This window comes from Mirounga leonina, unplaced genomic scaffold, assembly GCF_011800145.1.
Source record: "Mirounga leonina isolate KUSES-001 unplaced genomic scaffold, KU_Mleo_1.0 Mir_177, whole genome shotgun sequence".
Taxonomy (NCBI): Eukaryota; Metazoa; Chordata; class Mammalia; order Carnivora; family Phocidae; genus Mirounga; species Mirounga leonina.
In genome coordinates, this window is record NW_023270459.1 from 8,763,450 (window position 1) to 8,789,490 (window position 26,041).

Genomic DNA, 26,041 nt, shown 5'->3' on the forward strand with positions numbered 1-26,041 from the left:
TCAGTCCACATTCTGAGTATTTTTAGGGTAATGTTACCCTTTATGCACCAAGCTAATAGAGAAAAACCGAACACCTCTATCCCTGGAAGGCAGCAGGTAGAATCCCAGATTCCGCACTCGGTTCTAACACTCGCCTCCAAAGGTGAGAGAGGGCACCTCCCTCGAGATGTGTTTCCTAAGTTCTCCGGGATGTCGCCATCCATCAGCCAGAGCCCGTGTTAATACGGGCCTTCACATAATGAACGGTATACTTTGCAGATTTCTGTTTCCAGAAAAGAGTGATTTAATATCATAAAATAAAGCGTCAGACCTCCATGCCAATTACTGTGTTTAAGTCATCGAAAGCCACCCAGGAAGGTCAGGGGAGCATGCCAGTGTTAAGGGAATGTGTAACCCATCTGCAAAGAGAGGCCAAGTTATGCTGCTTTCTGGATAAGAAGAGCAACTCGCTAAAAGCTTCAACATAGTGAGAAGAAAATGTCAGACGCTACAAGCTTGTTGCATTGGCAATAAACATGAGCCAATAACTAAATCATTGTCGCCGGTTCTACTCGTGGGTCAGGCTGAGAAATACTGAAACACATAATCAAGTTCTTACTGTATTTTAATAGAAAAACGAAAACCATCGAGATCAGAGCCTACAGATGATTCCTAAAAGTCAGAAAGCAAGAGGAACGTGTAAGGAGACAGACTCCCAGGTGAGTGAGTGAAGTCTCGGTTGAACTGGCAGAGTGGGAACGGAAGAAATGAACGCTCACCTTCCTAACGGTTAACCTTCTGTTAGTCCTCTCCTGGGGCTCTGCTCTGAGAACCCCAAACAGAAGTTTCCAATGAGGAAACAATTAAAATCTAAAAACCTGAAAAACATCCCTCAAATAAGACCAATGTACCTGAGGGAGCAGAGTGGTTGTATTTTTATTTACTTATTTATTTATTTTTATTTTTTTATTATTTATTTTGCATGTCCTCTGGCCCTGGGAACAGTGCCCACCTAATCACAACACGCCAACATAACAGCCACGCTTTAGTCAGCAGGCTAGTTTGGGGGCTTAAAGGGAAAAAAAAAAAAAAAGAATGGCGATATTTCACAGATCAATCAAAAAAAAAAGAAAAAGGTAAAGTATTTAAATTATTTTAACATCAAGTGTTTTTCAAAGCTATAAATATATATGAGGGAACTAATTGTAAACTTCTCCCAGAAACCCAGATCCAAATTCACGTTGCCATGCGAATTCAATGATAATAAATTACATCCTTCCAAGTAAAGCATCCGCTGTAATAAAACACCCACCCCAGAGAACTCAGAAGCCCTGATCCCAGCTAAAAGGATTCATGCCTTTAGAATTCTGGGCATATATATTATTTTTCTGTCGGTTCTCTCAACTTCTCTCAATTACTGATGTTCTCTACGTAATGAATTTTCTGGGGGTTGATGTGTGATTATGGCTATATTTTTATCTATATGTTTTGTGGTTCTTGTACTTAAGCTCTTTGCTCACAAATCCTTTATTAAAAGTACTAAACTGTAAAAAGCACATTCATATTTCATTCAGTGTTCCACACAGAAATGTGAGTTTTTGCAGCAAACACAGCTGCATAGAGAAAGTTACCATAAAATAACACACTAGACTATAGATCTCTGCACTTTGAACATTTCAGCTCAGAAGTAACTTTACTGAAACTAGGCTTTCCAGAATACTTCCATCTTCTTCCTAACACAAACTCATAACCACCTTCTCCATTTTACAGGTCAAAATCACAGGTTAAAAATTCACTGTGGGGGCGCCCGGGTGGCTCAGTCGGTCAAGCATCTGCCTTCAGCTCAGGTCATGATCCCAGGGTCCTGGGATGGAGCCCTGCATGGGATTCCTTGCTCAGCAGGGAGCCTGCTTCTCCCGCTCCCTCCGCTGCTCCCCCTGCTTATGCTTGCGCTCTCTCTCTCTGTGTGTCAAATAAATAAATGAAATCTTCAAAAAAATTTTTTAAAAATAAAAATTCACTATGGATCTCATGCACTTTTAGGCAAAAGCCAAAACCAAACCCATAGATGTTTCAAACTTGGCAGGCCCTACTCTGAGACCCTGCATAGTTTCCATTTGTTCTATCAAAATACTACAGGTAAGAGCCTTACGAGCCCAAGACATCCATACCCATTTTGATACTCGTGGGTCTTTAGATCTTCATTTGAAATGAGTAAGCAGAGGACGGCGCAGTAGGATGACCCTGGTGTGAAGCCAGGACAGCAGAAAGACAAGAAAGGGGCCCCAGTCCATCCCAAGAATTCCAAGATATTGATTCAAAACAGAGAGGCGAGAAAGGCAAAGCTGAAGTCTGACCAATGCAAATGAGCATCTCTTCACAAAAATGTCTCTCCAGGGAACACACACGCTGGCCTGGTCAGCTAGCAAGCCACTGACCTTTTGGGAAAAAAAGGAATGTAGAATTAAAACTGCCAATAAGGCAAAACAATTAACACAGAGATTTCATGAGCAAATGAATAAATGGGTGAATGATGCGAACACTTGTCAGTCGTACTCAGCATTATAAATGAATCTGATATTAAAATTTGGAGGGAAAGAAACCAATGTGACCCTCTGCCAAATCAAATCAATACGCATGTTAAGAGGACCTACTCTGTTTCTGGCCCGGGCTACACACTGTGGTGGACAAAGCACTCGAGGGCATCAACCTCTCCCGCTCACACGGGCCCCTCCTGCCTGAAGCCCAGCCAGTGTCAAGGAGGGGCCAGGGTGCGTGGCCCCCAGATCCCTGCCTTGGTTCCAGGCCCAATGCTGCCTGGAGGAGTCCTCCAAGTGACCGGAGGTGGGCTCCTGAACCCTGGCTCCCCGGGCCAGGCCGAGGATCACCAAACGGGTCCCACCCGGCCAGAAGAACATGGGGCAGACCCCACCCAACACAGGTGCTCAAGAGCAGCTCTCGGCCCCCCTTTGGGTGCTGGGAAAAGCAGAGAGAGCACCAATGCAGTTGCTCTGTGATATAGGGGGTGGGGGCCCAGGGTGTATCTCAGGGGCTTGAAACTAAGACCCCTGGGCAGCCAAAGCTGGTGCTCCCGGATCAAGAGCCGCCTGCCGGGATGCTCACTGCCAACGCACACCTCCACCAGCAAAGCCCTTAATCTACCTAATCGACAGAGGACTCTCCACCCTCCCCACACACCTGGGGGAGCTGAGGTGGTCCAGACTGGGTCCTCTAGGGGTCCAGCATGGATACCAACTCTCCTCCAGGCAGAGTCTCTGCTCCTGGCAGGTGTCCCCCCTGCCCCCAGACAGCTCAAGCTCCTTTCAGGTTTCCTCCACTACCCTGACTGGAGTGGGGAGCTCATACCGTCCACCCCGTCTTGGGAAACCAAGACCCAGACAGCAGGAAGTGCAGTCTCAGGCCCTAGAACTAATGAGAAATAAGTTCCCTGGCCCACCGCCTCCCAGGCCTCAGGTGTCCCCACTCTTCTCTGGGTACTTTCTTGGGATCTTATTCAAAATGCTGCAGAGCTTCAAAGGAACAAGTGTGTCAGGGACAGAGATGTCTGTTTGCCTCGAGCAATCTGCCCAGCCCACAGGTAAGGGACAGCCAGGAGACCCCGGAAGCCACGGGGCCCCCCTCTGAGGGACGCATCATTGCCCACTGGCAGGCAGATAGAAATCCGCCTTTGCTCCTACAAGTCCCCTCCAGCCCTACCAGGAACACTCGGGCCAGTCTGCTGCCCATCATTTCCCCACACTGGGGAGGAAGACCCAAGGCTCAGGCAAATAGCCCGCCAGGCTGGCTGCTCTGTGGGAGCAGCCCTGTGTGCGCGGGCCTGTCACCCTCTCTAAGTGACCCTCCCACCCACCATGTTCACGCCAGACCTAGTGGAGCAAAGCACTGCTCGGGGACCTCACCTTGTCACCTCGTCACCTCACCTGTCAGCCCCAACTGTCTCAGGGAAGTCACTCATCCCGCCCCCTTAGCTGGGGACAGGCAGCCCTGAGAGCCCACCGAGCCAGGCCCCCCTGGGTTGAATCAGCAAAGTGAGGAAGGCAGGTTACACATCTGGTCCCAGTGCTGACAACTTCCCTGGGCTTCAGTTTTCCCATCTGGAGAATGGGCTCATGACTTCCACTTCCTCCTTTCGGAGGCTTCTGGAAGGCTCAACTGAAGAAAGGCTAAGTGACCGAGCTTTGAAAAGCATCCATCAGTTCTGCAGGCCACCCCCAGGGTCTCAAGCTGTGTTTCCTAAGAAGATAAAGCTGTAAGAACAGGGGGGGTCTGTGTGTGAGGTGATCCTGGGAAGGCTGGTCATGGGCCAGTGGGAAAGTGGCAAAGGAAGGAAGCCAATACAAAGTAGGTTTAGGAGGGCACTAAGCTGAGGGCACCGGGGCCCCAATCCCACTGAGCTGGTCCAAGACCGCGGGCAAGACCAGGTTGTCCCAACCAAGGCAGGGACAGACAGGGGTCTCCCCGCCAGCTCCCAGCCCAGCACTGACAGAGGGCTGCCCCAGAGGCAGGAACTCGGCGCACTTCTGGCCATCTACACTCCAGTGGTGAGAGGAGCCCGGGCAGAGTCCAGATGCCTGCCTTCAGCAGCGGCGGCAGGGGGCGGTGTGGGCAGAAGGGTACCCACAGCGTCCGCTTTACCTGGCCAGCCTGGTGTCAAAACAACAGGAACCAGACTCTGTTTTCACAGACAGCCCCTAGGTTGTCGGCTTTCCAGAGAAACTGTGAACCCAGCTGATCGTGGAAATGTAGTGAGAAACACCTCTGGGGGCTGTCACGGGGCAAGCCTCCAGTCAGCCAGCCGGAGCCTCCCACCCGCAGCCTTGGATGCCTCTCATCGCCACACAGGACCTGCCAAGGCAGAGATGCACCAGCCACCGAGCTCCCTGGTGGGGGACGAACAGCATGACCAGGACCGGGTCCCACCCTCCAGGAGCTTGGGGTCATGTCTGGGAGATGAAGCGGGCACGATGACAGTGAGGACACCAGGGACAGGCCCTTCCCCCATTCCGGGAGACGTGGGACACCCGTCAGGCTCCAGAAAACATTTCTCCACCTGCACCTCCTGGATGGTAAAAAAATCACACATAACCAAAGCATCTGGAACTAAAATGTTTGCAGGTAAAAACCTCAAGTGTCCATATAATCCAGTGAATTAGATCCTCTAGTACTTTGAGCATCCCTGTTCATGGAGGTTGTCCTACATATCCCAGCTCCCACCGTCTGGAAAAGTTCTGTGAAAACCACAGGTAAAACAGAGTATTTTATAGTCCAGTGGGGGGAAGGGCATAAACTTATGACGGTGCTAAGAGTGAAGTCATCACCTGTCCTCCTTCGCCAGATCTGGCGAGCTGCGTCTGGGGCATCTGGACATACTGAGTGTCCCCTCGTGTAATGGCCGGGGCGCCGGGCAAGACGGTGGAGGACAGCACAGCCCTGCCCTTGCGGGCGGAGCGGGCAAAGCAAAGTCCAGCCTCGGGCACAGCAACGTCACGGGAGAGCGCCGGGACACTCTTCAGCCACTGGGGAGTTTGCCTGGAGGAGGGGGGCATGTTGACCTCCCGGACAGAGGGCAGAGCAAGGGGACCCCTGCGGAAGGTGGAGATGCCTAGAGGATGCGAGGACCGGCGAACAGGAGTCAGAAGCCTGTGGCTCATGTGCTGCAGCCTCGTCCTTGGCTTTCGAGAGTTAGAGACTCCAAAGGAGAATAATTTCCCTCGAGAGTATCCCGCAGACTGAGCTCTAGGGCTAGGTTGTCGCTCAGAGGCTGTGTAGACACAGGCACCCCACTTCCCCCACCTGAGCCCCCTTCTCGGCAGACCTCCCCGGTCTTTGTGCAAATCCTCTACAATCCTGCACGTGATAATCCAGTGCCCTGTGGAAGGTCACAGGCACTGGTAGAGAGGACTGAGCCCCAGAGACAGAGAACTGGGTCCAAGCCCCAGGGCCCACCTGCAACAAAGTTCGAACACGAACCCCCCTGGCCCCAGCATTCCCCATGTGGCTGTGGCCCTGAGTCCTCCCACCTGCAGGACAGACAGAGCCTTCAACCAGCCACAGACTTGCGGAACATCAGTGCAACCTGTTTGGGGGCTTCTGAAGAAACTGGACCTCCTCCTTACACTGGTGATACACGCATCCTGTTTAAGAATGACCTTCTCAAGAAGAAGGTAGCAAGAGGGGAAGAATGGAGGGAAATCGGAGGGGTAGACGAACCATGAGAGACGACGGCCGCTGAAAAACAAACTGAGGGTTGCTGGAGTGGGGGGTGGGGTGGGAGGGAGGGGGTGACTGGGTGATAGACACTGGGGAGGGTATGTGCTCTGGTAAGCGCTGTGAATTGTGCAAGACTGTTGAATCTCAGATCTTTACCTCTGAAGCAAATAATGCGATATATGTTAAGAAAAAAAAAAGAAGAAGAAGAAGAAGGTAGCGGGAGGGGAAGAATGAAGCGGGGGAAATCGGAGGGGTAGACAAACCATGAGAGACGATGGACTCTGAAAAACAAACAGGGTTCTAGAGGGGAGGGGGGTGGGAGGATGGGTTAGCCTGGTGGTGGGTATTGAGGAGGGCACATTCTGCATGGAGCACTGGGTGTTATGCACAAACAATGAATCATGGAACACTACATCTAAAACTAATGATGTAATGTATGGGGATTAACATAAGAATAAAAAAAAGAGAGAATGACCTTCTCCGCCTTACCCCCAGACCTTCTTCTTAGTGATGGAGAAAATACTCTATGCAAACAGTTATTAGAAGAAATGATTTGTATAATGCGCTCCAACATGCCCTACATCTTTACTGAGCCATCTCCATGGAAGTGTCTCAGGTCCTGATACCTCGACAGTGGCTCTGCGGAGCCCCTCCACACACCTCCCTGCTCAGCCAACAGAGGTGGGGCTGGTTTTGCCGAGAGCGCACATGACACCCGGCAGGGACCTGTCTGCACCCAGCCTGGTAATTCCCATATTCCCCGGGCTTTTTTTTCAGCATCATACATTATATTTGAGTCTCTCCAGCAATACAAATTTCAATTTGGCCAAGCTCTTTAATATTAATAGTTGTCAATCCAAATGCAGAGTGCATAATAAAAAATTTAATCGAAACGAATAGCTCACATATTTCTCTACCTCCTAAATATAGTTACCAATTAGACAAAAGATTTGGTTATATAACTTTGTAGAATTAAGGCCACCTACTAAAGACCACCAGTTAGGGCTGAGAAAGCCAAAATGCCGGATTCCATCCTGTTACTTTTGAAGATAAAGCACAGCCAACTCCTCGGCTCTCTTTGTTCGCTGGGCACAAATCGTGGCTATAGAATCCACAGGCATGCAATTCAGGGGAGTCCTTAGAGCTAAATTATGATCAGAAAGTTATCAATAATGATAAAACCGTCATTTCAATAACACTTTACAGCTGACCAGGCCCAACCACCCGGCCTTCTCAGGTTGGGGGGAGGGGGTGTTAACAACACCACCACCCCATTGCACAGACAGGATAACTGAGGCTCAGAGTGGGTCAGTGAGCTGCTCAGCAAGCCACCGTCAGGGTGCTCCAGGAATCCCGTGCTCTGACCCCAGGCATGGTGCTCACCACAGCTCCGACCTCCTCAGACACAAAAGCAGCCGCAGAGATTGTTCCTGTACAGCGTGAGAACCAGGGGCTGCTGCCCGCTTCCCTCTCTCAGCTGAGAGCCCACACATCGCCACTGGACCAGGGGAGCCCCGGGCCCCACAGCCCATCAAACATCACAGCCAGAATGCCTCCTTGGGCAGGACAGGGATGAAGGCAGACTTTACCATGTGACCAACTGGGGGCCTGATGGGGGGGTCCCAGTGCCACGGTTCCAGGGGAGGGGGTGACCCTCAGACAGTCCCGCATTTCAGAGAATCAGTGAGCAGAAAGGGACCCTGCCTCTCCCATGGAATCCGCCCGCCTGGTTTTGCAGTTGCAGCAACAGTCCTGGAGAGACTAAGAGATTTGAGCAAGGTCACAGAGCTGGTTAGTGGCAGAGCTGAGACCAGAACCTACATGCATGCTCCCGCTGGTGCACTGGAGCATTGATGAGCTCCAGGAACGCTGGGCACGGCCGGGCCAGGCTCCCCCCATTGCGGGGCCTCCTGCTGAGCACTCAGGGCAGCTCTCCTGCAGATGCCTCCAGGCCTCTTCCGTGAGCAGCTCTGGGCTCGGCCCTGAGCTCCATCAAGCAGGAAGTTTAAATGAAATGGCTCCCAAGTTCCTTAAATGGTTTAATAAAACATATACTGACTGCAATGTGCAGTTTATAGTGGCAAACTATTGCCCCTCAGTTGGGAAAAATGACCTCCAGTCGGTAATATTACTTTCAGCTTCACGATTCTGGTCCGCTGTTGGCCATTCCCTCAACCCGCCGGGCAATTCTTTTCCATAACAAGGCGAACTGCAGCCACCATGTGCCCGACTGCCGGAGGTGGAGGAGGTGGCAGGATGGGCCTCCTACCGGCCGGCCCCTTCTGTGAGGAGACGAGAGACACAGCGGGCCCATGACGGGGACACATCCAGAAGACAGGAACACAGCTTGGAGGGCAGAAAGACGGCAGAGAATAAGCGGAGGGGCTTCAGAGAGATTTGAGGAACCAGAAAGCAGGCTGGCCCCCCAAGCTCCCGTGTGTGTGAGCTCCCTACTCAACGCCCCTCAGATCCGGGATGGGCAACGAGTTCACACATGGGGGGCGCGGCGGGAGCAGGGGAATGGAGAGCACGCCTGAACTGCGTGCATGCGCAGCTTAAGATTTTAGAAAACGCGGGGGTGGGGCGGGGGATAATGTGAATTTCTAAACCTCTACAACATTAATAACGCTTCTAATCACAAATGCCATTTCCGATATTTGGTGCTGAAAGGTTTTTGTCTCGTCTAAAAAAGTACTGGAATTTGACTGCCAGAAACTGATGACCTTTTATCCTAAACTGTGCATTGAGATGGCTTGTTGAGCTCATTAGTATTATATGGTGAATTAGATTAGACATTTTATGATTTTTCAAAAAAGGCTTTTTTGATATAAAAAAGCAGCAATTTCCTTTTTTGACATTTTTCATTTTTAAGGTAATAAAAATGGCACATGTGTACCATGGCATAATGGATTAATTAAGGAATATTATGTTTATCCTAACTCTTAACCGACTTGTACATCTCCATAAGTCACTCATAAAAATTAATGCATTATCTTATACCATGGGATGATAGACCTATTTTTACCAAACCTGCTCAGAATACATTGTTCTAAATTGGATTATTCTGAGAAATTGTGAATACCATATTCTGGTATCATCAGTCCAAAATTATACTGTTATTTTAAAATGTTTTATTATTATATATAAAACCAAAACCTTCTTCCTACCGTGGCTGTGAATCGACAGGCTTTTCTGGCTCTTAGAAGATCAAGCTGCTCCCTCCACCCACACTCCCAGGCAGGCTATTCTATATCTTCTCTCATTCACAATGGATTTGTTGTTTAAAAAACACATGCGCTGCCTCAAAGAATCACTGGACGATATTTTTTGGCTATTTCTTTGTGTCTTGGTGGTAGATGTGAATATAAAAGAATATTCATGCAAGATTCATAAAGGCCCCAGATTTCTAAATCAACAGATGAAAAATCCCTAAAAATAATAATGTCCAGATGTTGCTTATTTAAATGAGCTGTTGTCATTTAATGTTGCCAATCACAAAAGTGATAGAATTTGTGAGTTTCAAGGTACTCATAATTTACAGAGGATTATAATTTTTTATCAAGGGAGCATCCAGGGCGATTAAAATCAGAAATTTCAATAAATACAAACGATTCTCTCACGGAGGGCACCTTTATAACCTTGGCCTCACACCACAAAGCCCACACTCTCTTTCTTTTCCAGGCCCCCTTCAGGGGAAACCGTAACTTGCCAGGCCGAAAATGCAGATTGTTTTTAATGTGCTAGAACTTCAGAACTGGAGGGACTCTGAGGAATCATACAGACCTCATTTCTCTTTTTATTGGTGAGAAAATTGAGATCCGGGAACTCAAAATGTTTGACCCAAAGTTCCTCAGCTGAGAAGTAAGAAAGAAGCTCCCGGCATCTAGTCGTCCAAGGTCCAGGCTGGGGCCCCGCCCAGCTGCTGAAATTTGGGTTCAACGTGCATATAATCCCAGGGCACTGCGTTGTCAGAGGGGTTTGTGAGACATGGAGACCCCCAGGCCCCTTTCCAGACCAGCACACCTCCAGGTCTGGGTCTGGGAAACTGCATGTGAAGCAGGTCCTCCCAGTAACTCCTAAACCACCACTACAATATGTTCCCTGGCCCCGTTTCCCAGATTCCAAAAGAGTGTCTTTGGTCTTCCATGGTCATCAAGGTCCCCACCCTAGAGCTACCGGCACCAGGAAACTCGCAACCGAAGGGCGGGCAAGAGAATCTGTGTCTGAGACCGGAGGGAGGCTGGTTGACAGAGCCTGGCCGGATACCAATGAGACCTCCGTCTGAGGCATGAAGCCCCCACTCTGCATTCTGGGCCAGGTCGGGCCCTTGGCTGCACTGCTGCTCTGCACTGTGCGACAGGGCAAAGGAAGAACAGTGTCCTTCTGCAAGTGAGTGACATGGGGGTGGCCCCCAGGGGGACAGCCTGGGGGTGCCTCCTCTGGCCCAGAGGCAAGCTAGGGTCGAGGCTTGACTCAGTATGTGGCAAAGCTTCTTTTGGCCCTAATGGGTATCCAGCATAGGGCCGCTGTTCTAAAGGGGAAGCGGTGGGATGGCTGGGGAGCAGGATGTTGATGTGAAAAACTCAACTCCTAAAGGGCACTCTCTCGAGGCCAGGAGGCTCCCGCTGCCTGACCCCTGAGCTCCCCGGGCAGTCCGTCCATATTCTAACAGACCAGACTGTTGGTGTAGCCTGGAGAAAGGGCCACCTGGGGGAGTTTCGCCCTGCACGTGGCCACTCCTTCCCCTGAGCTGCCACCCACGCTGCAGGTCCCAAGATGACACCCGAGTGTCGGACCCCTAGGTGGCCCGGTGCTCCCCTGCAGAGACGGGAGTGCCGACTCACCCGCTTGACACCCCCGGGGAAAGCTTTCTCTCCTCTCTCACAAGATGCAGCCCTGTCCCAGAACAGGCCGGCCATCTGAACTGAACAACCTTTTTTAAAAGCTCAGTCATAAAACCTTCAAAAGTTCAAAAAGGAAGTGGCTTGGGGTCAAACGTGTTCTCTTAAGAAAATGACTTTTGTAGAAATTCCATGAAGCTGGATGTAAACTTTCCCGTGTGTCCCTCTGCCCAGCACACTAGCAGATGAAATAATTACCACCAGGAGACGTCAGTAACCAGGTGCCCAGTGACGTCCCGGAAGGCTCTGCAAACGGGCCTTCCCGCAGAACCCCCTCCTTGAAGGCTGGAGACGGAACGCCGACAAGGGAGGATGCTCAGGCTTGGGGCTGCCCTGGGCTCCAGGGCGGCTTGGGAGGTGCCGTGGGGAGAGTCTCCGTGTCTGAGGCACAGGGAGGCAGCACAGTTCTGGCCACTGGGGGGGGCCGTCCCAGCGCGGGCCTCACAGGGCCTCTAAACCCCGCCAAACTCCAGCTCTAAAGCGCGGGGTTCACACCGGGGGAACCCAGAGCAGGTGCGTCAACAAAAGGAGGGCTAAGGGGTCCTGCAGGCAGCCCCCCACAGGGCCCGGAGGCTGTGGGGAAGACCGCGTGTCCGAGCGTGCCTCCCTCCCCCCAACTCTGCCCCGAGCACACGAGGTGAACGGGGAGCAAACCAGCTCTAAGGCGACGTCTCTGCAAGCACCTGCTATGCCGGGCACCCCCCTGGCTCCGGGGTGCCAGCGCGGACCCTCGCGGAGGGCCAGCCCACACGGCACCCTGTGGTTAGAAGCAGCAGCTAGGGGCGCCTGGGTGGCTCAGTCGTTAAGCGTCTGCCTTCGGCTCAGGTCATGATCCCGGGGTCCTGGGATCGAGCCCCACGTCGGGCTCCCTGCTTGGCGGGAAGCCTGCTTCTCCCTCTCCCACTCCTCCTGCTTGTGTTCCTGCTCTCACTATGTCTCTCTCTGTCAAATAAATAAATAAAATCTTTAAAAAAAAAAAAAAAGAAGAAGAAGCAGCAGCTAGATCCCAACCCTGGAGACGTCCACCCACCGCCCCTTTCCCTGGCCGGCTCCCAGACTGTCCTCGCAAACACTTTTGCACAGTGAAGGGCTGAAGGAAAAGGGTCTCCCCTGAGAGGAAGCTCACTGGCCAGGGTCCCCAGGTGGCCTGGGCCACCTGGGACTGTGACCGAGAAGGACAGCCCTGGTGACTTCTTCTGAGGGGCAGCCAGGGGCTCTGAGCTCTGTCACCTGGCCCATTGGGGCCCTGCTCTGCTCTCTTCCCAAAACACCGATAGGCCCAATCTTGGGTTCCCACACTCCAATGGCCTTCCCGACGGCGATGCTCGCGTCCCTACAGTCTGGACGGCTGCCCCTGCGGTCTACGTGGGCTTCATCTAACACTTGGGACACACACAACATGAGATCACGATGGTCCTTATTTCACGGGATCCTTACAAGACTTAAATGAGATCATGCATCTACAACGGGAACAGTGCCTGGGACTCGGGGAACAGTCAACGGGGTATGCCCAGCTTAAGACTTTGCCCTGAGCTGAGGCCATGCCCTACCAGGCCTCCCTTACAGGTGTGAGCAGTTAGAGGCCAGAAGACGTGCTGGAAAAACTGCAGGACGGGGGAGGCTCAGGGGCAAAGAGAGCCACTCCCAGCAGCGAAGGGGAGCACGGAACCTGCCCGGTTTTCCTCTCAGTTGGAGAAGCAATGTCACCACCCCATGATTACAAGTCTTGCCTTTACTCCAGACATTTACAAACGTGGTTTTTCTACCCAGAAATCTTTTGCAAGCGAAACCTTGACAAGGAAGCTCTCTGTGTGGAGCGGACAGGCTCGACCCCGGATGGAGTGGTTGGCGGGTCCCAGAGCCCGCGGCCCCCACGTCCTCACGGTCTGTGTAGTGACGATCGGCTTACTTGAGGACCTCACCCCAGTGGTTTGCACAGTTCAGCCCCTGGAGTGGCAGCAGTGATGTCGCCTCGAACTTGGTAGAAATTCAAGTTCTTGGACCCCATCTCAGACCTTTTATCAGAAGACGTGGATTTCTGTTTTCACAAGCCCTCCAGCTGAAAATCCGCGGTGCTCCCAAAGGCAGCAGCTCACCCTGATTGTACCGCTGATTGGATTGTTCTGGGGCGGGGTCCAGACTTTGGTGGGTCGCAGACGCCCCCCAGGGGCTACTAATCAGCAGCTGGGCGGAGAACCAGCATGTAGGCCCTGTTGGCTCACAGCATGCTCCTGGAGCAGCTGCGGCATGGCCTGGGAGGCTGTCGGGCGTGCGGATCCCCGTCCCCCAGACCCAGAGTCAGAGGCTACACGGTAACCACGATCCCGGCACTGCGTGTATATTACTGACACCTGGTCTAGGTGGTTCTATGTAAGACTTGGAAAGAACCATGGACACCATGTGGTCCAAACTCTTCACACACACCCGCACCCCCCAACAGGGTGGGAACCTGAGGCTGTATGTGGACTGAGACTCCACAGGTCACCCTGCCTATTGCCTGATAATACTGGGGATGTTACGTGTCTAGGAACACACATACTGGGGCCTAGAGAGGAGAAACAGAATCTTGGGGATGATTCCAACATGCACCAAACTTAGGTTTTCACTGTCAATATTTTCTTAATTTATATTTTGTTAAGGAACAAAAACTCTACTGTTAAGCCCAGTTCATTCATAAGAGCATCATTCTGTGTTATTAACTGTTTTTAGACATGAAACAATCCACACACATGAACATGAGGAAAATCTGATTATCTTCTTGCAATATTCTGTGAAGAAAATAAAAATGTCTTTGGGGTAGGGAAAATTCAACACATATACCCCTCTACCATTGCCCCCCCAAACACACACACACACACACACACATAATTCCATCTCTGCAAAGTTCCCTCCCCTCCGGGCTGCATGTTCCTCAGTCTTGGGGGGTCATATCTCACCCACCAGGGGTGAGCACAGGGACTCTTGATAAAGGCTCAGCTGTTAGCAGAGTGACGCAGAGAATAGGCCAGTCAGAGCCAAAAGAGGCAGGACACCCCAAGTCAGATGCATTTGTGGACCATCCTACTACCACCTCCTGGGCAATGGGCAGGCAGACACCAAGACCAGGCCAAGGCCCAAACTTAATCTTTAAACAGAAACAAACAAAAAAATGTCATAGATATCCCCACTTCCAAAGCCCATTATCACTCTATTCTCCCACTCACTCTGAGGCACAAAGCAATTTCCAGACCAATTCATTCCTTGGACGCTTCCCAAGCACCTAGTAGGTGCAGGCCCCTTGCATAATTTTTATTATATACTGCACATTTTTAACCACGAAACTCAAAATCCAAAGTCACTGCTGTCCTTCTTGCAGTGTGCGAACATGTCGATCACATTATCACCCTACAACTCAGATTATCATGCTTTCCTTTGTGCAAAATGAATTGCACCAGAAAGCTGTAAGAGTAGGAGCCCAGCTCTGCTGGGCTGAAGCCACAGCCAAGAGCTCGTGGAAGTCACCGCTTTGCTTCACACCGCGACTGCACAAAGCCTACTGCTGAAATACAGTAGTGACAGGGCGGAAATGTCACGCATTCCCAAACGGAGCAGGAGAACCACACCTCCATGCTGGAGACAGACCCAAGACCAAATATTCCCTGGAGCCCCCCAACATCCCCTAAGCTTGGACTGACGGATTATGTCCATAATGCACACAAATATGTAAAATCAACGAAGACTTTCCTCTCCAACGGAGAAAGAACAGATCACTGTCGACACTTGGTCCTCTGCATGGGGAAATGTCAGAAGGCTCCTGGTACCAAGTGCATACATGCTGGCGGATGGGGATGGAAGCAGGGAGCGACAACTGTCTGACCCCTCAGTAGCCACAGCTGACCATCTGAGCCAGAGAAGACCAGGGGATGCTGAGACAGGCCCTGGGAAATGGGACAGCAGATGTCTCCATGTTCAGAGGAAAAGATGTGGGGCCGGTCCAAGATCTCTGTGCTAGGATTCATGCCACACAGCATGTGATCGAAAGAATGAAGGGAAAAGAATCAATCAACACGTTCTCCTGTATACCCTGGCTTTCTTTCCTCTGGGTTGGGAAAATAATTCACTTTTTTAATGCAAGAAGAAGTTATCGATTTCCTTCTAATCCCGAGGAAATGCTGTGCGTGTAGACGTGCAAGCATCCCGGAACCATGTCCTTCTTCGGTAGAGTTGAAAGCCCGTCCCTCCACGCAGCACAAGGCATAGGTCTTAGCATTCAAATATAAGAAATCAAGGAAAGCTCAGCCCCCCTCCCACCACCTCGCATCTTCGTTTCCTCCCTAAATTTGCCACTTCTCCCAATGACAACACCACATTTTAATATAATTACTTTTTTTTTCAACTAGGACTTGACCTTGGGCTTATGAAAACCGTAGTGAGTGATCCCTGTGCAGAGCAAGCTCCCAATGATTACGTTTATGGTGACGGTGACGAGTGTGAGATGTAGGGTCACAGGGACAGCCACGTGCCTCCTGGTTCAGCTGGGTACTGGTGCAAGTTAGCTATGTTTGCTGAGCCTCAGTTTCTTTGTCTGCAGAGTGGGTTGCTCAGGGGATTAAGCCAGATGAGGGCTAGCAAGGTCTTAGCACAGCGCAGGGTCCGTAAAGGGCCAGGTGAGAAATACTGTAGGCTTCGCAGGTCTCACAGCCTGTCAGTACTGCATGGAGTAGCCAGAGGTGATCCAAAAAGGAACGGGAGTGCCTGGATCCCTAGAAAATCTTCTGTATGAGCACGGAAATCTGAATTTCATCTACCTTTCACATGTCACGGGACATTGTTTTTCTTTTGATTTTTTTCAATCACTTAGAAATATAAAAGCCATTCTTAGCTCATACGCTATACAAAAACAGACAGAGCCACAATAACATATCAGCTCGCACCCATTAGGAAGGTGACCCTCAACAATTCAGAAAACAAGTGTTGGGAAGGATGTGGAGAAACTGAAATCCCTGTGCACTGACACCGGGAAGGTAAAATGGTATGGCAGCTATAGAAATGCCTAAAAAAATTACAGCTAGAACTACCATATGATCCAGCAGTCTCACTTTGGGGTATATATCCAAAAGAACTGAAAGCAGGGTCTTGAAGAACTATTTGCATGCCCACGTTTATAGCAGCATTATTCACAATAGCCAAGACATGGAAACAGCCCAAGTGTCCACAGATGAATGGATCAACAATATGTGGTATGTATACTCATACACACACGCACACAGTGGAATACTATTCAGCCTTAAAAAGAAAGGAAATCCTGTCACATGCCACATTGTGGATGAACCTTGAGGACATCATGCTAAGCAAAGTAAATCGGTCACAAAAGAAAAGTACCGTATGATTCTACCTCTATGAGATACCTCGAATAGTCAAATTTATAGAGGCAGAAATTTATAGAGACAGAAAGTAGAATGGTAGTTTCCAGGGGCTGGAGGGAGAAAGTTATAGGGGCTTATTGTTTAGTGGGTTCAGAATTTGTTTGGGACAATGAAAAAGTTCTGGGGATGGATGGTGGGGAGGGTTGCACAACAGTGTGAGTGTACTTAATGCCCCTGAGCTGCACACTTGAAAAATGTTAAATGTTTAATAGAAAGAGATAGTAAGTGTTATGTATATTTCATTACAATTTGTAGAAGTTTTTTTTACATGTTGAAAAAATAGGCAGTATGCCAGGTATGACCCACAGGCCATAGTTTACCAACCCCTGGCTTAGGGCATAAAAGCAATGCAGTAAGCATCACCTCAGAAAAGAAAAGGAGGGGAAAGATACCAAGGTTGTATGTGAAAAGAGAGCTCAGAGGAGAATGAAGGGCTCTCTAAGATTATTCATTCGAGTCTACCGAGCACCCACTCTGGGCCCAATCATCATCTGGGCATAGACAACAGAAACAGAGGCACCCCCAGGCTCTACAACCCCACCCTTCCATCCCACACCCCACTGTCTAAGGGAAGTCCCCTGTGCATATGTGGGGGCATGCCCTAAGATGCACTGGGCTGCCCCGCGGGCCGGGCCGGGGAGGCGAGGCCACACAGGCCCGTGCGTGGCTCACACATGGAGACACACCCTCCTTGGCGTGGTCAGTGATCTTGTCAGGGACGGAAAAGTTCAATGACTACAAGGGTGAGTTTAATTATATGTTGTCGCTGACTAGCAGTGGTTACAACGGTACAATTACACATGTATTTATCAGCCAGATCCTTGCATACATAATAAACCAAAAGCAAAATGTTAAATTTCAGTGGACGCTGAAAAATATAAAATGGGGCCATGATGCAAAGCAGGCCGGCTCACAAAGGGTGGGAGAGAAAAATCAGGAAGCTCCCCTCTGCCTTTCAGGAGCTGCCTGTTCCCACCCACCACGACCACGTGGCATCCATCCCAGGAATTTGCTCCCCGAACACCAAGTAAATCCCAAACCCCAGTGGCGTGTCAACAATGCTCCTTCACAAAGGGAAGCTGACTTTGGAAACTCACCACCTTTCTGACGCTCTGTGAACTCACTAACCACCACGGGCCCCAGGGGTGCCGGCAAGACCGCACGCCTGGCAGCGCCGGGGGGCTCCTCGCTCTGCTGTGAGTCTGAGGGGGAAAGGCTCATTATCTGAAAATGGCCTATACTTTCCTTAATCTTGAATACATAGAGAGATGGGAAAAGTTGACTAAGCAGAGAAAATGCAAATAAATAGCAGCAACACGCGTGTATCTAACGCCTACTTGGAGCCAGGCATTGTTTTAAGCACATTACATATGTTAGTTGTATAATCTACTATGGTGTCACTATTGTCATTCCCAGTTTACAGATGACAAAACTGAGGCACAAGACTAAGTCCCTTGACAGATGGTCCAGCAGCTCGTGAGTGGGGGAAGCCAGGGTCCTAACCAGGAGACCTGAGGTTCCAGAGACCATACCTTTGCTATAGGTTGCCAGGTCTAGGGGTCATTTCTCTCTCTTCTGGTTGTGTGGCTTTTACACTAGTGAGGCTATGATGTTCACTGTGCAATAATTTACAAGTCAAGCATATGGTGAATTTTTGCCCTCCTCACTGGGAATAAGTTCCCAGTAGACAGTGTCTACTGTGTCTGGCCTTGGGATTCCCCACTGCCCAGAGCCTCAGCCTGTCTCCTCGGGATGGCTAACCCCTCAGGGCACTGCCCAGTCCCACAGAGATCAGGCATGGAGAATCTGTAGAGGACACAGGAGAGCCTCTAGAAGAACATGAAATACAATATAGAGTCTCGCCCAGGAGACAGACAACTAGTCATCTGGACAGGAAGTCTTCTGAGCCTCATAAACTCCTTGTCCATGCAGCACATTGAAAGAGGTCACCTTCTCCTGCTCTGCCTCTGGGTGTTCAGTCTCGGTCTTCTCTGTATGTGCCCTCGTGGACATCTGAAGATGTTTCTACAACAAGGCACCCATGTTGTTTCAACTTAGAGAGATTGTTTTTCTATTTTAAACTGAATTGAAAAGAAGAACTAATGAGAATGTCTTTGTATAACTGACCATTTAGATATAAAAAAAATGTTTAAGAGGGCAAGGGATGAAGAGATGGTAAAAAGTGGAATTTCATTTGGATTGGTAGGCCTACTATTCTAAGATCTGATTCAAGTTTGAGATAGAACCCTATCCATCTGCCCATCCACCTATCCAACAATCCATCCATCCACCCATTCATCCATCTACCCACCTATTTATCCATCCATCCACCCATCCATCCGCCCATCCATCCGTGCATCCACCCATCCACCTATCCATCCATCTATCTACCCATCCATCTACCTATCCATCCATCCATCCATCCATCCATCCATCCATCCATCCATCCATCCATCCACCTATTCACCCATCTACCCACCTATTCATCCATCCACCCACCTATTCATCCATCCATCCACCCATCCATCTACCTGTCCATCCACCCATCCATCCGCCCATCCATCCGTGCATCCATCCATCCACCTATCCATCCATCTATCTACCCATCCATCTACCTATCCATCCATCCATCTATCTACCCATCCATCTACCTATCCATCCATCCATCCATCCATCCATCCATCCATCCATCCATCTATCCATCCATCCATTTATCCATCCATCCATCCATCCATCCATCCATCCATCCATCCATCCATTTACCCAACCATCCGTCCATCCACCCACCCACCTATGCACCCATACATCCACCCACCCACCTATGCACCCATCCATCCTGCCAGTCATCAGTTTTATTAAGAACCTACTATGCATCAGACACTCCTTCAGGAATGTGGAAAGCGACACTGAAGAACACACACAAGGCCCTACTCTTACCAGGTTTATGCTGTAGTGGGAGAGACAGACCAGAAACCAGTAAAGAAGGGGTGTGTCACCAAAATGCTTCCTGCACCAAGCATCACAATGTATTTGAAATCCTCCTAAAACAAAGGTAAATCAGAGCCATTTCCTCATTTGTTGTTATCATCAAGAATCCACTGTAAAAACAAACAAGAGTGCCTTCTATGGAAATGCTAACAGTACAAAAATGTATTCCGATGTGGCAGAAATCATTTGAGGGCAAATACTACAAGCAATATTTTTATGACAAAAGCTTTATTTTTCGTCTTCTCTTCCTTGATTTAAATATATACATGTATGTGGGTGCACACGTATCAAGATCCAAGTATTTCAATATAAATTCTGTATTCAAAATACTTTTCCTGATTTCAGTTGATTGCATATTTCGAACCAATGTTGCAGCAGTAATTTTTGTTCTGAATCAAAAGCAAGGATCTCTCTCTCTCTCTCCTGTGCTCAACAACCTCTCCCCCCCCCCCCCCCCGCCCACGCTCTAGCCCTAAGAAGCCCAAATATTCAAACTGTTTCAGAGCTGAGTGGTATCAAGGGCAAAACCTGTTCCTCCCCATGCATTTTCCTGCTGAAGGTTTTGGGGGCTGAGGGCCTGAGGCGCTGGCGAAAGCCACGTCACAAAGCATCAGAATAGAAGGACAAACCTTCCCACTTCGATTTGAGTGTGTAATTGTTTGAATACATCTCGCCTGTGCTACAATAATGTCATCCTTGGTTGACACAGATTTTAAAGCCCTTTGAAAAGGTGGAATGTTATCAATCACGGTAGTGAGTATAATGGGATTTAAGTGGAAGAAGCTAAGATTCAGACCCTCGCTGGGGCGAGGCTCTGTGACAGAGGAGCGAGGAGAAAGAAGGAAGAAGGCTGGGTTTCAGCCAGGAAAAGGATGCAGTGTGTGGCCCTCATCCCCACATCTTCCCTCCCAAAGCCAAAGATGTACCAAAGAAGGACCACAAAGCTCTGCAACTCCAGCTGGAGTGAGTTCCCCCAAAATCCATCTTCTTGTGTTCCTATCTCATCGGACCTGTGGTTCTCAATCGAGGATGGTTGTGCCACCGCCCACCGCCCCCCCCCCCCCAGGAGACAGCTGGTAATTTCGGAAGACCTTTTTGGTTGTCACAGCTTCGGGGAGTTGGGTATACAACTGACATCTGAGTGGATGAAGACCAGGGATCCTGCTGAACGTCCGACAGTGCACAGGAGGGCCCCCGTAGCAAAGAGTTATACCCAGACCCATGTCAACAGCTCTGAGGCCGAGAAACCCTGCCGCAGGTCCAGAGAGGCTGAGCCGGAGACGGAGGGTGGGGGCAAACCCCAGAAAAAGGGGCTTGAAGCTTCTTCCTCCACTGACTCTGCTACCCTCCTGTTCACCAGCAGACCAAGGCAGGTGACAGAAGAGAGGATAAAACAGGAGAGGAAGAAAGGACTCTTGGAGCCAAATTCCTTCTTTGCCTTTTGATCTAAAACACACCTTCCTCATTACGTGTCAGAAGGGACTGGAAACCCAGCAATTTTTTTTTTCTTCAAGGCAAAACAACCCAGGCTGGTCGCAGGTCTCTGCGACTGTCCAACCTCTCCCTGACAAATCACAACACATTCACCCACCGAACCCAATCACATGCCTGGATTACTAAGGCAGAGAATCGTGAATTTCATTAAATATGTTAAAGGGGGAAAAAAATCAGCTTTGAAAAATAGTAATCCTGTCTTTCAACAAAAATATTATAGGAAGCTATGAATTTGGTAGATCCGAATAGGATGTTGGTACATGTTTTACTAAGGTAATATAATGGCACGCTATTATTAGATCACATTAATCATTACTGTGCCAAAGGCACTGACAGCCTCACTGAAAAGGATTGAAAGGCCTGGTAATGGATATAAATTACCCATTGTGTGATAAAAGGATTTTTACTAAGAAGGTAAGAATAAAACAGCAAATTTCTAATATAACTGTTGTGTAAAAACCAAAATAAAAGTAATCCATGGTCAGTAATATCCACAAAATCAGAAGTAAGCACTCTCTCATCAAGATAAAGTCACAATAAGAAAATATATATTCAGTACGACGTAAAATTAATTTCTGAGTGCATATCATTCCGCTCTCAATTTCCCCGGGTGCGTAGTGACCTCAGAGTCCCACGGTCGGGGGGCGGGGGGCTGGGCCGATGAGATCCGAGGCTGAGCTGACGGAGCCATCTCGGGGCGCTGTGACGAGGCGGCGGCAGGCATCAAACACTAGCACTGACCCTTCGTTTGTGTCGTAAGTTTTTATCAGCTTCGATGCCAGGAAAACACTCCGCTACCGAGTCTGTGGTCTCGAGTCTGAGATGACAAACGCGGAGGGCCCCGGAGCCGCAGGTGGTGCTTGGCTGGGGCCACCTGGCTTTGGGCAGCAACCCCGCCAGCTCCCGTTCCACCTGCTGGGGGACAGCGACCCTTCCAGATGTCCCACAGAGAGAAAGAAGTCACCCTTGCAGGGCTCTGCCCGTCGGGGACCCCGTGCTGAGACTTCTGGAGCAGGTCTTGGCATCATACCTTCATCCCACCTAGAAGCCCCGGGAGCCACACTCCATCCCAGAGAACCTTGAATCCAGAAGCTTCTCCACAACCCATCTCAGGCCAGGGAGGAGAAGGGGGCAGCTGGGAGAGCTCCCACCCAGCACAGGCCCCCGGGGGGTCTAAGCCCAACGAGGGCAGCCTGGACAACCCACAGACTCACAGACAAACACCACTTCAACAAACTACAAAACGATGTTCCTTACCAGGCAAGTCTTAAAGAAACGGAGCTCCCTCCTGGCTGAAGGGTATTCTTAAAGCCGTGGTGGGCAGGAACTGCAAAAATAGGACCCGTTAGCAAGTCTCCATGTCGGACATATCGACGTCAGCAAGACAGGTAAACAGCATTCATCCAAGGTAACAATTTGCCAGGCTAGTCGAGAGTCTAACAATATTTAATAGCCCCACTGCCCCAATTCATTGAGCAATTTAAAAATGGGAACTATGTGACCTTTGCTGCAATAAACCCAATTTGCTCAGCTCCTTTTAATGGGAAATTGCCACCTGCAAAAAGAGAAGGGGGCGGGGCATCTAACAATTTCTTGTCCAGATGGGACAGAAGAAATAAGCAAATAAGCAAATAACGGCTGGCTCTCTCTCTCTCTCCGTCTCTCTTGAATTCTAAAGGTTGAGGAACTGAGGAAGTACTCAGGGGTTCTTTTTTCTCCCTGATTTAAGGAGCCCTCTTCAGGAGTCCACAATTCCCTCACATTTCAATGGACCACACCTGTTGGGTGGCCAAGGCAGCATTCTGTGCGTCCAAACCAGGAATCAGCCACTGACCCAGGCTCTGGGGTGTTGGGGGCATCAGTCCTCCCTCCTGAACCAAGACCCAGAAAGCAAGAGCCAGTTAGGCATTTGACTTTCTCCCGTCTTAAGTAAGCCCCCCATAGATGAGCTCCTCCACTATGACACGCTCGGACGAGATGGGGGCCTGGAGGAGAAGCCAAGACGCCTGCCCCCCAGGGGCTCCAGAGCTGTGGGCTGGGGCGATCAAGCCAAGCCCCAGCCTGTAATATCCAGTCCACTCCCTGGGCCCAGCCTCTCCAGGCTCAGTGCAATTTGGAATCTAATTTCCAGAAGGGAATTTTACAGGGCAAGCAAAAGTTCCCTCTTGAGAAGTTACATTTGACTGAAGCCGAAGCTGTACATTCTGGTATCAGAGAAGTGAAATCCCAGTAGGGGCTCGAGGGCATGTCTATAAATGGGAAACCAGAAGATGCGCTTGGGGAGGCCGTGGCGGCAGCCCCAGCCCACGATGACGAAATGTGGACATAAGCTACTGGCGCACAACACTCCATCCGACTCCAACATTGATTTCTGGCAACCAAAATCGTGTTGGCTGACTGAGTGCTGAAAGTGATTCCTCAAAGTGTCACAGGGACTCTGCTGTTTGTAAACTAACTTCTACTTGCCTATCCTGAGACCTGAAGCAAAAGTTTACATGTTAACCATCTGCAACAAGGTAAGAAATCGTTAAGTCTCTCTCCCGCTCCTTCCCTCTCCCCGATCAGATTATCTTTTGCATTCTGTTTTTTCTGTATCATTCAACATTAAAATCTGCAGAGAGAGGAAAAACAAATGCTTGATGCTGTGCTTTCTCTGGTCTGTCCCAGGGATGGGCAGAGCAATCCCCAGCACCCGGCTGGCTCTGCGAAGATTTGCCTTTGCCCACAAGACTCTTTACTTTCAGGGAGGGGGTTGCAGGAGGTGGGGGACAGACTCAACCTCGTGGCTTGCAAAATTCTAGGACCATTCTCCAGGGGCTGTTCCCTTAGAAGTTTTGTGGATTCCAGTGACAGGGAGAACACGGGGAGACTTCACCTGGGGTGTCCCGCACCCACTTGACCACTGACTTCATACCATGGATCAGAACATCGCCGGCGCCGGCCATCTGCCCTTGGGGCCGTGATGGGAGCTCCTATGCCCTGAATCAGTCATCGCCCCAGCGCAAGCTCCGTGGCTGCACTGGGAGCTGTGCCCTTGCAAGGGCTCTCCCGAATGATGGGGGGGGGGGGCGGCGGTTAGCCAAAAGTGGCTGGCCCGCCTGGGCCAGGTTAGCCCAACAAGCTTCCTGCTGGGCTAGCAGCAGAGTCCGTGTTCAGAGGCCATGCTGGAATCCTGGGAAAGGAAATCGAGTCAATGCCACTGGTACCTTTCTGAACCATCTAGAGGGGCTCCCACGGTCCGATGGCGTTATAGCCACTGAAGGTGGGCAAAGGAGAGCACATCAGACCACCAATGCTCTCGATGTGGGACGGGGAGGAAGGAAAACGCCAGCCCAATAATTCTGTCTCACTCAACGAAAGAAACAGCTATCCTGGTGCAAGTAGTAACTTGCACTTAGACAAAACGCGGTGACATAACCAGAAACAGGTCCCTGATGGGAGGTCTCCCCTCGCCCCTGCCTCCCACGTGGACCCCGCGCAGAGGGGATGGAGGAGGGGGGCCACCCAGGAGACAGTGCCCACAGGCCCAATGGGGTGCAGCTACCACCAGATCTGGGGAACGGTGGGACAGGGCAGATCACAAAGGCAGCAAAATGCATGGCATGTGCCAAGGCCAAGGTGGGTAGCAGCATCCCACCAAAGGAATCCCCTCCACAGACAAGTTTCAGTGCCTGAAATCCCCCCTACTGGAAAGTGATAACCCCCGATTGTCCTGTCAAACACAGGGAAGGCGCACATGGGGTCACCCTCAGCCGCCGGCACCTGAAAGTGAGCTCACACCTGCTCATTCAGTGACTCACACCGACCGTGTGCCAGGCCCCAGGGCAGGCCAGGGGCGAGCAGGTCTGCCAGGCGGTCCAGAAGCTACCATTGTGGGAAGAGTGTGCGGGCCACGATGTGGGCCTAGAGGCATGTCAGAGGCCAGGGCACCAGCATGACAGCTGAGTCCTCAAGCCGGGCGCAGCAGGGCCTCAGTGGAGACAAAGATGGAGGCGGGGAGGGCAAAGGTTCGGAGACCCCCGACATGAGAGGAGTGCAGGTTCTAGGAAGATGTGCAGGGGGGCCACAACTTCGAGAAGGGGGAGAGAGGACAAGGAGGACAGGATGTTGGGGAGGGGTCTCTTACAACCTAGGGCACATCCAAGGCCTCTTCGAACAGCACAAGGGAAGCGAGGGCATGGAGAGCTCTGAGAAACTTTAAAAGAGGGGTGGGGAGGACAGGAAGACAGGAGGGGCCCAGACAACAGAAGAAAGTGGGAGGGGGCCAGGAAGCTCTGGCCAGGCCCACAGTGGGTCTGCACTGCATCCCCATCCCTGTGAATTCTGCAGGCAAAGCAGTGCCCACTCAGAGGCCCAGCCTGTTCCCTGAGCCAACGCTGGAAGGAGGAGGCCGCATGGGCCCCTCACAAAGGGATGGGGGCCCACCTCTCCCTCCCAAGTCGTCCCAGGTGAGACACAGAAGCTCTGATAACCTTCACGGGGTAGAAGCCCAGCCTCCCAGACTTGGGCCCACAGGTGCTGAAAGGGAAGGTGCCTGGAGAGTTAAGAGATGAGCAGAGATGCGGAAACCCCACCATGGCCGGGGCCCTTGGGTTTGATGTAATGACCCGTCCTCTAGATCAACGTGTTGCCTTACCATGGTCATTACATGCCTGTCTCCCACTCAACACTAGGGCGACCAGAAGGCCAGCGTGGTAACGCGTTATCATTTACTGAGGGCCTGCCAAGCACCATGCTGAGGGCAGGCCCAGTGTCCCTTCCCAGCTCACAGGGAAAAGGCTGTGTCCCATTCACCTCCTAGTCCCTAACCTCTGGCAGAGGGCTGGAGCTCAGTGACTGTTGCGTGGGTGGAGGGAGGGGGAAAAGGAAGCAGGGATGGAAGGATGGAGACAGAAGGAGGGAAGACAGATGAAGGTGGGGAGGTCAGAAGGAAAGATGAATGGATGGAAAGGAGGGAGGAAGGGAGAGAGGGAAAGAGGGAGGAAGGGAGGGAGGGAGGAAGGAAGGAAGGAAGGAAGGAAGGAAGGAAGGAAGGAAGGAAGG